Raw genomic sequence first — 12178 nt, 5'->3', positions numbered from 1 at the left:
GCTGTTATCTTCTCAATCAGCAAGTAAAAAAAGTAGATGCAAGGGTGCCAATACAGATTGCATAGATCTCAGAATTGTGCAAGATCACAACTGGTTCAAATGACTTTAAAAGGTTGCAGGGGGTAGTGGTGGGTGTGGGATTTTTTGCCTTTTTTTTTTTTAAAAGACCTAGTTATGTTAAATGTAAAATGTCTTCCTAAGGAAAAAATACGCATGTACTTATGAATCTAGATCATTTAAGGGCATTTTAGTAACATAATACTAAAATGTAAAACTGTTACAGATTTAGAATCTGAATTAAGCTGTTCTGTAACTTACAAAAAGGTTTACACAGTGAATGTACCTTGTCATCAAAACGAGTATGGAAAAGCTGTATTTTAGGGATTAACAATGAGTAAGAACCTACCTAAGGAAATAAAAACAGACATAAGTCAAGATTAAAACTGATTATTGAAACCTAGGTTTTTCTGGTTGACAATTTAAAGCATGATTAAAACAAGAAATTATGATCAACTCACCCTTAAGTATGTTTGGTTCAGGAACAATTGGGCTTGCTTACAAAGCGCTGTAAGAGAAGTGGACTGTACATCTTCAGGGCACAGACGCAGCTGTATCCAGAAAAGCAGCACTCTATAAGCCTTTATCGTGGGCAGTGAATCATTATGGCTGACTCTGCTTTCACTTTTAGGAACTATGCTGAAGAGTCCCTAAAGACAGATGGAAAAGAAAGAACAATTCACTTGGAAACTGCCTCTGAGGTAGATGTATTCCACCTCCTCCCTACATCCGCCATGACACCAAGCCATGCTGTTATTTTCAGCTACATTCAGCCTTTACAGGGGAAATTCTCTCAAGGCTTCAAAAACCAGTTTGCCACCTACCAGCTTTAGGACTAGACTCAGCTACAGAAAACCCAATCTGTTTTTACAGTATTGGTATTCCAGACACCATAGCATCAAGTGCAGAGCAGTGACCGACTTCTCCCCTCAAATTACTGCTTACAGGAGGAAGGAGGGAAGCAGTAATATCTGCTCCAGATGACCCCCAAGTAGGGACACCACATAAAAGCAAGTACACTAAAAAAGCTGATTAAATAAAGGGAAGAGAGAAATGACAAGATAAACTCCCCTCATTTAGTGAAGGGCTGAGTTTGACAGCATTCACTTGGCTGTTGCTCACCATCACATACAAGGAGTTCATTGGCAAGCCCCAAACAAACTGAAAGGCTAAATAATTAGGAACATAAGGTAGAATAAGAGATTGCTACAGATCCTCCTCGCAAACCAGCTTGTCTGGACAGAATACAAATGCATGAAGAGAGGTTCTGAAGTGCAAAGGAAAAGCTTTTTAAGAAAAGTCTTTTAAAACAGTGATGTACTAGATTGCATTTGAGCTGGCATATTTTTTAAGGACAGCTTTACAACATTATAATGAACTGTGACTTCAGCATTAGGCTGCCAGCGGCCATCTCGACTCCCTCACTCTCCCTGCTGAAGTAAAGAGGACCGAGACATCAAACTTCAGTTCAGGTCAGCTGCAGGAAGGAACAGGGAAATAGAGTAGAGAAGGGAGATGCAAGTGATGAATGTGATCAATTCTGCTTCTGTCCAAACTCGGAGACACTCGCAGACCTCAGTGACACAACCAACACAAAACCAAAAGCATTTTGCACATCATGAAACATATTATTGTTTCAGTAAGAGGTAACAATCTCTGCATACAGAGATGGAAAGAAATTTTAAATTTTAACTTTAAGCCTAATTTTTGCAAATCCCTGCTCTCAGCAAAACCTAGATACAAAAATATGTTTTGATTTTTTTAATTCCAAAAATAGTTAACAGTCTACCTGCAAATATTGTGGGAATAAAAGAGAAAGGGTTTTTTAAAAGTCTTTGTCTAAAAGAAGAAAAAAATTCAAGGAGCAAAACAAGAATATCACAGCAGCAATATCAAGATAGGCCAAAATAAGCCTCCTGTCCTACCTGACAGCAGATACTTAAAGCTGGGCATAACAGCAAGCATGCGGTAACAGACAAATCAGGTCTTTCCTAGTGCACTCACTCACCCAAGGGTCAATAGCTCAGTCTCCTGAGACAAAGGCCGCATGTTTGTTTTGCTGTTAAAACACAGCAAAGGAAAAGAACTAATCTTTCATAATCCATTTAAATGCTTTTTCAGTAGTTACACAGCTAACAGTCTCTGCAACTGCTTTTAAAATTTAGCAGTCTTCCATTATAAGGCTGTAACCAATTGTGAAGCAAAGCGTACTAGTTTTCTTAAAAATTACGCTATTGGAGAATTTAGTGTGGTTTGTGACTTCTATATTTTGTGTTTTAATATCACATCAAAACACTCTTTAACTCAAGTATGTTGTGAGCTAACAGCTAAGATTCACCTAAGAAACAGCACAAGAATAAAGATAAGTTTCCCTGGAATGCTGCTGGAACAGAGGCCTATTGCCTCCTGTCAGGGCTACAATGACATCATGCAAACACCATTTTCTTAAACAATTAGTGCAAGTCAAAGTAGAACTGAAAGTCTTCAGATGAAGCAACAGTGCATGAAAATAACAGCAAGAGCTAAGCTACAGGATAGAAAGAAAACAGGTTCTCCATGTTAAAAGCTGTCACCCCTTTCCCCACGATTAGTTAGATTTTGTGTCATTCAGATACACTGCAATGCTAGAAAGCCCCATCCCATCAGTTTTGCACTTGCCTGAAGAATATTCTTTGGCAAATTTAGAAAGCAATAACAAGATTATGAAAGCTGTTCACAATTGCAGCCAGATTTATAAAAGCGGTAACACTTTTATTTTACTTTGAAATGGTATTTTAATAAAAGCTTGACCCCACGTTTTCAAGTGCAAAAAATAGTAAAGGCAGCAGCCAGTACCTGCTTTTCAATAGGCAGGGTCATCCATTCACTCTGAATTCTGACCATCAGATGTTACATTGGGATGCAGGACTATAAATTTGCCAAACATATGACCAAAATATAAGTTTTTATTCTATAAGGAGTACCTGGTACTGACACATCTCTCTGAACAGACGTTGTGGGAACAGCAGAGAATACCAGTGTTTGACATCTCTTCCTTTACACCAGAGACCACCTCTGGGACACCCGCCAAATGGCCACCACAGCACATTTTCCCCTAAACAAAGCACCAGGCTCAGATGCCATTTGAGCCGGTCACCTCCTCGGCACAGGAGAAAAGCAGCCACTGTGGCACCGCTGGAGCTCTGCCAGCCACAGCCTCCTGTGCCCTCGCGCACCTCCACCGGCCATTGGGACCATCCCCACCACAGCAAAGCAGCTGCTCTCCTGGCAGGCTCAAGCACATGCATGGATGCACGAAGGAGTTGCAAGCTGCACAAACTGACCAACCTGCCACGGCTAGAAGTCCAATGGGAAATATGAAACCATCATCCATTGAAACAAATGCTATTTGAGTTGATTTGCACCTGCCTGGCAGCACAGATGCCCAACCTACCCAAGACAGGCCTCCTCTCGATCATCTGACAGAGCACACCAATGGAGAAGTGAGATCCAAGTGGCATTAGGCTCATTTTCTCTGCAATACACAGCCCAAGAGCTGGTGATTCATTCCCTCAAATATTCGGTTACAGCCAACGATAATACTGCTTCATGATGGAAAATGCCTTCCCTTTCCATGAAATGGAGCACATTGCCAAGCAAACAAAAAAAACCTCACGCACATAAATGAGTAGAGAGGGTTTCAGCTACTAGAACCACTATTCCAGCTTCTGCCACCATTACAAGAGTAAGACCAGTGATTTCTTCTCTCTAGAGTAGAGTAACACAGGAGCTCAGTCAGCAAACCACAAAGTAAAGTTGACAGCTTTTCAAAAGCAAAACTGAGAGCTTCGGGCAGCAGCTTCCTGTTAAGGAGATAAAATATTTCCTCAGCATTTCTTTCCCAAAGAAATGATGCTCCTAAAAAGGAAGATATGGAAATACTTGTGATGCCAGTTGGATGAAAAGTTCAAACTACCACAAGAAGGAAACACAGCTATGAATTGCTGCAAGATAATTAACTTCGATACAGGAATGAGGGGGAAGAAGCCTGTTTGCAACTACAAGCTTTTATAACATGGAAAGGATATCAGCTTTGAAATGATTGGGGTAGGTGATGAAAACCAAGAATTCCCAGTAAATTAAATACAATTATGAGGTGAAATTGAGACTCTCAGGACATCGCATTGAGATCTGACATCAACCTCTCAACTGTAAGACTTGTGCAACTAAAGAGAAAGAGCTACTCAGCATCCAGCATGGCTACCATGCAGCGCACGCACTAAGTGGACCGCAGCTTCAGGAGGAGTGAGTAAATGCCATGCTCATTCTTTTGCATATAGTAACCAAACACCATATTGTGTAATCTGAAGCAAACCCCTAATTCAATTCTATTTGCTTTAAAAATGTCCCGGAGGGTTAAGACTAGTGTCAAAACTCAAGGGAAAACAGCATTTACTGGCATGCAGCATGTCACCATCTGCAGGACAAAACCGTTGCCACACTCATCTGCTTTCTTGCAGTCATAAGTGCAGTAAGCAAACCAAAAGCAGACCGACCTTGAGCATGCCTGTTTCACAGAAAGGGAAAGAGACTGATCATGTCTCAAAACCTTCCAGCTTCTGCCCAAGTGCTTGTCAGTGAAGACCACCAGGTTGTGCAGGGCTTACGCAGAAAATTAGGCTTTAACCCTGCAGTCTTTTCTAGGTAATTCTAGCTTTGTCAGAAACACGGAGTAGTTGAAGGATCTGATCTCCTGTTCAACTTGATGTGGTAATAGTCAAAGGAAAAAGCAGGAGCAGACACTAACTACCACCACAGTAGTTTCTTCTGTAGACTCACTGTGAAAGTCAGATTTTATAGTCATCTGTACATTGGACTACTTTGTCTTTTTACTTCCCTTGAATCTGTTTAAGCTGGTACAGGAAAGCTAAAATTGCAACATAGATTTAAAGTGAACTTCACTTTCTCACTTAAACTAGTGTCTCCAAAGTAGGCCTGGTAAAGAGACTCCTGCCCTGCCCAGGTTTTCCCTTACCTCTGGATACAGAGACACTGGTGCTCAGGGCTCCTCAGGCATCAGAGACTGTTCTGCTACAGCTCTTTCTGAAAGAGAAACTGAAGCATTTACCAGCTTCTAAGCTTCCTCACCTCAGAGGTCATAATTTGCCATCTCACGATCATTTAGGTGGAACTGTCCTTTGTACCATGGCCTCCAGAAAACATCAGCTTCGCTTTATGTCTAAACCACCCATTCAACGCTGCTATCAGTCATGCTTCCCAGTTCTCATCTCCAAACTGTAGATGGGTCATTAAATTTCTTTTCAGAGACAAAGCTGTAAGTTATGCTTTGAGGCAGATGAATACACTTTTGAGATAACGATCTTTTAAAAAAGATACTGGTATCTGACAGCTCTGGTGAAGTTGAACAAGAGCTGCCTCCAGCAGGCTGACGTGGCATGGCAGAGCTGTGCAAGCCCAGCAGTTGCCTGAGGAGCAGAGTATAATGCACTGCTCCAGAAGTGGCAGGAAGATAAGGATAATGCCCTGCAGATGGCAGGGAACACTAATCCTACAAACTGAAGGGATACAAGCACATTAAATAAAATTGGTTAGCTATACCATACTAAGTTTTGGCACGGACATGCATTTGGAGGCTTATAAATAAATCCATCCTTCACTTAATTCAAGTTAATCTTCCTTGCTGCTCGGAAAGTTATAGACATTATCAACAATAAACAAATTTACTAAATTTTGACATAAAAAAACCATGAAGAAATTCCAGAACAGATAGTGCTGGGAGGAAAGCATAGATTCTTTGGGTACCAAGCAGAGGTCTAGAATTGCAAAGAAACAACACAAAAAAACCAATGCTTTTTTTTTTTTTAAAGGTTTTTCTAGTAAATCCAGTAACAGTCCATTTCAGAAAGGATAAGGCTTTCTACTATCCAGATACCAAATTATGGGGAGATCAACTGCCTTTTAGTAAACTGCAATAACACATACTTAGTTTAAAGCACCTCATACATTAACAAAGTATAAACCACAAAAACATTTTGAGGGACAAATCAAGAGACTGAGCAGCTCTAACAGTCACACAGTGTAGTCCTGCCAGGGGAACTAGATCTAGGGCTAGCACAGAGGCATCCGACTAATCGCACCGTGGGCTATGGAAAGATGCTACAAGCAGGGACTGCTGGAAGCAGGGGCAGATTTTTGCCAGCAGACCACCAGTTTCATGTAACTGAGCCAAAACGGTGACAACCCAGAGTTGTGCTGTTTCTTATCTGTAAGCTAATCTTAGTGCTTTTGCTTCTTTCAAGTCAGAGCTGGGCTCGTTTTCAAAGGTTAGGTACAGAACTACTCTGTAGAAGGCAGAAGTCTCCTGCTGTAGACCAGAAATGAGCCCAGCTAGGTGGCATAACTAAGCTATTACAAATGCGTAAAATACACTGAAAACAGTTTTGGATGTGTGAAAGATTTTGATAACATTGCTGAAAAATTCAGTGATGCATCAGTTGGAAGCTTGCATTATCGGCTGTCTGACAACTGCCTCGGAGAGCAGAGCACAGAGCAGACAATGTCTAGACCCTCCTATTCTCAGCCTCACCAAATTTGTCACTTTATGACACTGGTTATCATCTCAAACATGAACAACCTAACAACACAGTAGAAAACAGGCTGAAGAAACTTCCACTTCTTGTTAATTCAAGCAGCATCAGAGGATGGCCTGATCTTTCAGTGGCCATAGCTGAGAGCCAGTTTTACGACCTTCCTTGCCAACCATGGAAAGCCAGCAGCTCTTTGCTAGCTTAAGTTCAGGACTATACTGGCAGAGCAGGAGACATCCTTCTGATTCTCTTTCTTCCTGGAAGTGGATACAGTGACAGCTGCTCAAGAGACTGCCATCCGAGTCAAATATAACATATAGGTCACTAGGTTAGCAAACCTGCCTCAGCGGCACTCACGGCAAGCATGATCCCCAATCTGTCTGGGGCTTCCAGAGCTCAGAACTTGATGCACAGCTCTGGAAAGGTCACTGGAACCCTTTCTCTCACCTATTAAAAAGAAAAACAAAAACCCCCCCACAAGAACCCAGTTCATTTGCCTCTTCAGGTTCTGCCTTGAAGACCTTTTCTCTCTGCCCCACTACCAGTATACCAGGAAAGCACGCTACAGGAGAGATCCTGATGTTGAGTAGGCAACCATATGTAACACAAGTGCTTCTGTTGGCAGCAGAGCCATTGACTCCAGGTCTCACAGGTATCACGCTCCTACCACTGAGCTGTGGTTGGTTTGTTTGGGGTTTTTTTGGGTTTTTTTTTATAGTGTTTTAAGGTCTCTGCCTGTATGAAAAACTCAGAGGAAGCTGGTCAATGGGTTTTGGAGCTCCCATGGCCAAGAAGAAGGGGACTGACTGCCCAAGAGATGACTCAGACAAGCACACGTGGGCTCGGAAGCGGGCCGAAGACAAGCACGTATGTGTTTCACAAGGCAGTCTAAAAATGGTTTAAATGAGAGTGTGTACCCATTTTAGTTTGTTATGGCTGTGCATCAAAAAAGGCAGAAAGCTCAAAAACAATTTAGGAAGCTTTCAAAAAGCTGTAACGATATCAGGAACACAAAGTCACAGTCATCTGAGGCTTTTCCTAAATAACTTTGTGAGGAATTTCAGCAGAATTAAGATTAAACTGTTTTGATAATTATATTTAGATATTACTTCACTAAATGTTCCAGAGGGGTAAAGCTGTAAAGAGAGAACAACTCACCCATTGGTGTTTGGTTTTTTTGGGTTGTTGTGGGGTTTTTTTTAATCTTTCACTCCAGGACTGATGCATCACCCAGAGTTCAAGTGCAAACACACACATCACTCTTCGTTCACCATTAGGTGAATGTTTTTAAAAGCAGTGAAGAATTCTAAGCTTTCCCATGACACCAGACAGCTTTGCTTTTAGAAAACAAAGAGCATCAGCGTACCTGCTGCATTTTCTTTTTTCAGTATCACTTGCTAGTGCGTCCCACTGTCTACAGGAAGGTATAAAATACACGAATGGCACAGCCTTCTAGCATGTGGTTCACTGGCTGTCCTCTTACCTATGATTCAATTTGTACATATGCACTGAAGCAAGCAATCCCAAAAGCCACACCAATACTTCAAATCAAAATGTCCTCAACTGTTGTCCTCCTCATGTCCAGCAAAGCACCAAGATATTCAGAAACTTACAGCAAGAACGAGGCGTTTCCTATAGCAAAAAAAGCCTTAGAAAGAGAGGAAAAATAGCTACAATTACAAGTGTTTTGCATGTTTAGAAACCACTACTTCTCCAAGGAGAGAGATATATCAGGAAAAGGATGGATTTCTTGTCACTGATCATGGCGACTCGCTGAACCCCCATGAATAAACACACATGAATAAATGAGCAGCAGTATCCCGCCCCAGACTTTGAACTGGCAGATATCCCTACTGAATGGACAAAACCTATCAAATACACAAAGTTCCCATGGTGGAGTTGTGCTTCTAAAGCACAAGTTTGGCCACAGTAGTGATAGATCAAGGTATCAGGTAACTACAAGCACAGCTGAAGAGCAATCATGATGCATTGGTCAGTCACACAACCTTATGAGTCATGCATGAACATCTGACTTACGTTAGACCTCAGCGACATAATGAAGAATAGAAAAGGACATAAAGATCATGCTGGCACAGCCACTGCCATGCCAACTTTACAGTCACCGCGTACAAACCAGGAAGGGAAAACAAAATATATTGTCAGGACACAAAGAAACATAAAGCACAAAATGAAATACTTGAAAGACAATGAATCCCTGCACAGTACCTCTGCCTGCACTACTTTAAAGCAAGGAATAAATTCAAAGTCTACTGAGCAATCAGAAGCTCAGGAGAGGAAAAAAACCCCACAAACCAAACAGTTTAAAATGCTAAACACAACATATTGACAATGGAGCAGAATGGGACAAACTTCATTACATTAGCTTGCCTTCAATTTACTACAAGGTGACAGCATTTTAACTTGCCGCCTCTGTGTTGAGAGGGAAACCTAACGGTGCACATGATGAGCTCTGCTCCTTTTCGTAAAGATACCATCACATATCTAAGTGACTTAAGAGACCAATAGGAGATGTTTCAAAACACAATACATTGTCAGCTAGGGGAGATACTGATGTGAAAGGAAATTTGAACAAAGAATCTAAACAGTAACAGGCCAGTAAGCGTTCCGTGACAAATTGCCACCTTTATCACTAACTTATTGCTTACGCTTCTAAATATCTCCCTTTCATTCCTTAATTTTAACAAACAAGCAAAAAGCTTGAGGGAAATGGACTTTGATATCACCTGACAGGCAGAGTATGAGAGATGTCGTACAATATTTTGGTTCCCTCCTATAAAGTCAGTAATCTATTTCAGCCCATCCATTAGGCTCACAGCAAATGAAACATGCTGAGAGCTAAAACCTCTGATGTGAAAATACTGAAAACATACCAAGGAAGGACACTGAAAAGTTGTGCAGAAAACCATCACATCCCTTCAAAAAGAAAAAATAAAGAGCATTAAGAAAAGCACAGAACAAGGTAACAGTGAGATTAAGGGAGCCACTGAGTGATCACTGAATTACGAGGCCAGAGAGTAGGATACCTGAGTGGCTAACATGAAGCGTTGCAGTCAAGCTCCACGTATAGGAGGCTGAAGGTAAACAAAAAGGAAAACTAAAGACTTCAAGGAAACCAATAATCCCACCTAACCAGAAGCACACACCGATATCACATCTGAAGATAAGGCAGGTGTGTGGACTAGCTGAATTAGATGTATCAGCAATCTAAGAGTAGGTAAATAACCAATACTAAGCTAACAAACTATCAGCAATAGCTAGAGTAATGACAAGAGTTGTGCAGAATGCAAATCACTGCATTAAAATATCCTGGAGGAGCTTCCTACACAAGTGATGGACAGTAGATGCTGAAATGTTTCAGAGTTAGCAGGAACCTCGAAAGAGTTTGGATGAAAAATTGAGAGACAACCAGAAGTGATCATGTAACTACAGTTATGCTCCACACATCTGAAAAGAACACACCAGGAGAAATACACAACCTATTCAACAAGACTTATAAATGAGAACAAATAGCAGAGATTAGGGCATAGGGCAATAACAGTAATGTCCTAAAGGAAGAGGCACAGGAACCGATGCCAGCAAGAGAAAGGGCCTCTTTTGCTGAGTGGGCTTAGGCAGAGAACAAAGAGTCATGCGAAAGCACTTGCAGAAGAATGGGCCAGATTTAGATCAAAGAACAGATCAATTCTTTGTATTTAGATAAATTCAGAAGAAAAATACATTTAATGGCACCCTAGACTCTTAACACAACAAGTTTTGAGAATGCACAGTCCTCCAGAAATCCAGTCAAATACAGGAGTCCAAGAAGAGATGATGCGAGGGAATATTTCAGATGGCTCACAGGTGACAAGAACATCCACTGTTAAAAGACTTGTATAGTTTAGCAGGGAAATAGTGAGCATTTTAATACTGAGAAGTAAACAGGGGAAGAGTCCCAGTACACAAATGTATGTAGGTCTCTACATGACAATAACTTCATAGCACTGACGGATGTACAGAAAATTCTAAGTAAAGCAGAACAACTGAACTGAGGACCAGCATGAGGAAAAAAACCCCACCAATATCAAAACAAATAAATGCATTCACTGCAAGACAAAGGACAGAAAAATTAAAAACCTGAGGCAAAGCTCGTGCTAAGTGGAAAAAAAATCTCTTATGTTGAAGAAAACAAATGCTGACACAGACATAAAAGGACAAAAACACCAAACACACCAGCATTCAGAAAACAGTGCAGTATCTACAAGGCTGAATAAATGTAGAAAAGAAAAGGCAGCTCTTATGTCCATGCTTCCTCATGGACCAAAGTTCCACTGTGTGAGAAATACTGATAAACACAGGCTGAGCACCAAAATGAACTCTGGGCTCAGGGTGGATACCGAGAGATTCAGAGCAAGGTTTTGCAATAACAAAACAGAAAATGAAAAACAAGATGACTACAGTCATTCTCGGGACCTACATTAAGACTCTACCCAGCAGGAACACTGTACCTACTGCTGCACAACAGAAGATAAGAAATAGCAATATTAAAAAAAAAAAAAGGGAAAAAATGAAGATATGCCGAGATAGAAACACCGATCAGCAGAACAGACTCAAAGGGCTTAAAAGAGAGATGCATGCTTGATATCGGCATAATACAAGCGGTGAAAAGACCTGCTTTATAAGCACTGAACTAAGAGAGCAAAGCAGTACTGTGGTGTTACCACACGACTAGGAAAGGTGCCGCTGCCTAATCTATTGCCCAAGCATGCAAAACAAAAGATCTAGATAAATAACTGCATTTGGTAGCTCACTCCACATCTCCGTATTTTCTCTGTAAAAGAGGAAAACTTGCTTTGCAGAAGTGTTTTTACACTGAGGCTGGTAAATAGTTTTCAGGATTCTGACCTTTTATATCGATATAAAAATATTCGAAGGCTCAACAAAATTTTTCTGAGTGTTTCTGAGCTCCCAGGAGGTCCCAGAGCAGCACGTCACTTTGTCCCCTGCATTCCAAAACCCAACCCGCACCAAACCGCTGTGGCAAAGCCCTTGTTTTGCAAGTCATACAACTACCAGGAAGATCTCCCAGCACCAGAGACGGCTGTCGGAAAGTTCTAACACCTCACTGCCCCGAACGGTGGCGGACTTGGGGTGCCTCACTCCAGCAACTCCCCCTTTCATTCAAGTTTTGCCGCTTTCTTTTGCGAGCTTTTAACTTTACACCCGAGCCCAGCTCTTGCCAGCTCCGGGGCCTCCATGCGCAGCACCGGGAGCTCCCAGCGTGCCCGCAGCAGCCCAGCCGGGCACAAGGCAAGCGGGGCTGGACCGTGGCCACCCACCTTTTTTCGCTGGTTGCCCTCCCCCGGGGAGGGGGGGGGGTACGGGTGACCCCGGCGAGGCAACGCGCTCCCCCAAAAGCCAGGGAAGCACCCGCATAAACAAGCGGCGTCCGCGGCAGCGCGGGCCGCTACCCGAGGCTGGCGGGGCTGCGCTGGCCCGGCCCCCGACCCCCAGCCCCGCACCGGGGCGGCCTCCCG

General features: G+C 42.2%; 1 protein-coding gene across 3 annotated transcripts in view; it reads right to left on the bottom strand.

Moving 5' to 3' along the window:
- Positions 1-3539, bottom strand: part of RSPRY1 (ring finger and SPRY domain containing 1) — a 30468-nt gene extending 26929 nt beyond the window's left edge. For 2 of the 3 annotated variants that reach the window (XM_010583389.1, XM_010583407.1), the window contains exons 1-3: positions 3491-3532; positions 2066-2116; positions 519-707 (exon numbers count right to left, since the gene is read on the bottom strand). The gene's annotated coding sequence lies outside the window, so the exon portion shown is untranslated. Of the gene's footprint in view, positions 1-518; positions 708-2065; positions 2117-3490 lie in introns of all 3 variants that reach the window. The other variant, XM_010583398.1, reaches the window with a different exon arrangement.
- Positions 3540-12178: the final 8639 nt, after the last annotated feature.

Source organism: Haliaeetus leucocephalus, unplaced genomic scaffold (assembly GCF_000737465.1).
Source record: "Haliaeetus leucocephalus isolate CR32 unplaced genomic scaffold, Haliaeetus_leucocephalus-4.0 Scaffold92, whole genome shotgun sequence".
Lineage (NCBI taxonomy): Eukaryota > Metazoa > Chordata > Aves > Accipitriformes > Accipitridae > Haliaeetus > Haliaeetus leucocephalus.
The sequence above is the reverse complement of the archived record's forward strand: the minus strand, read 5'-3'. Positions and strand labels throughout refer to the sequence as shown.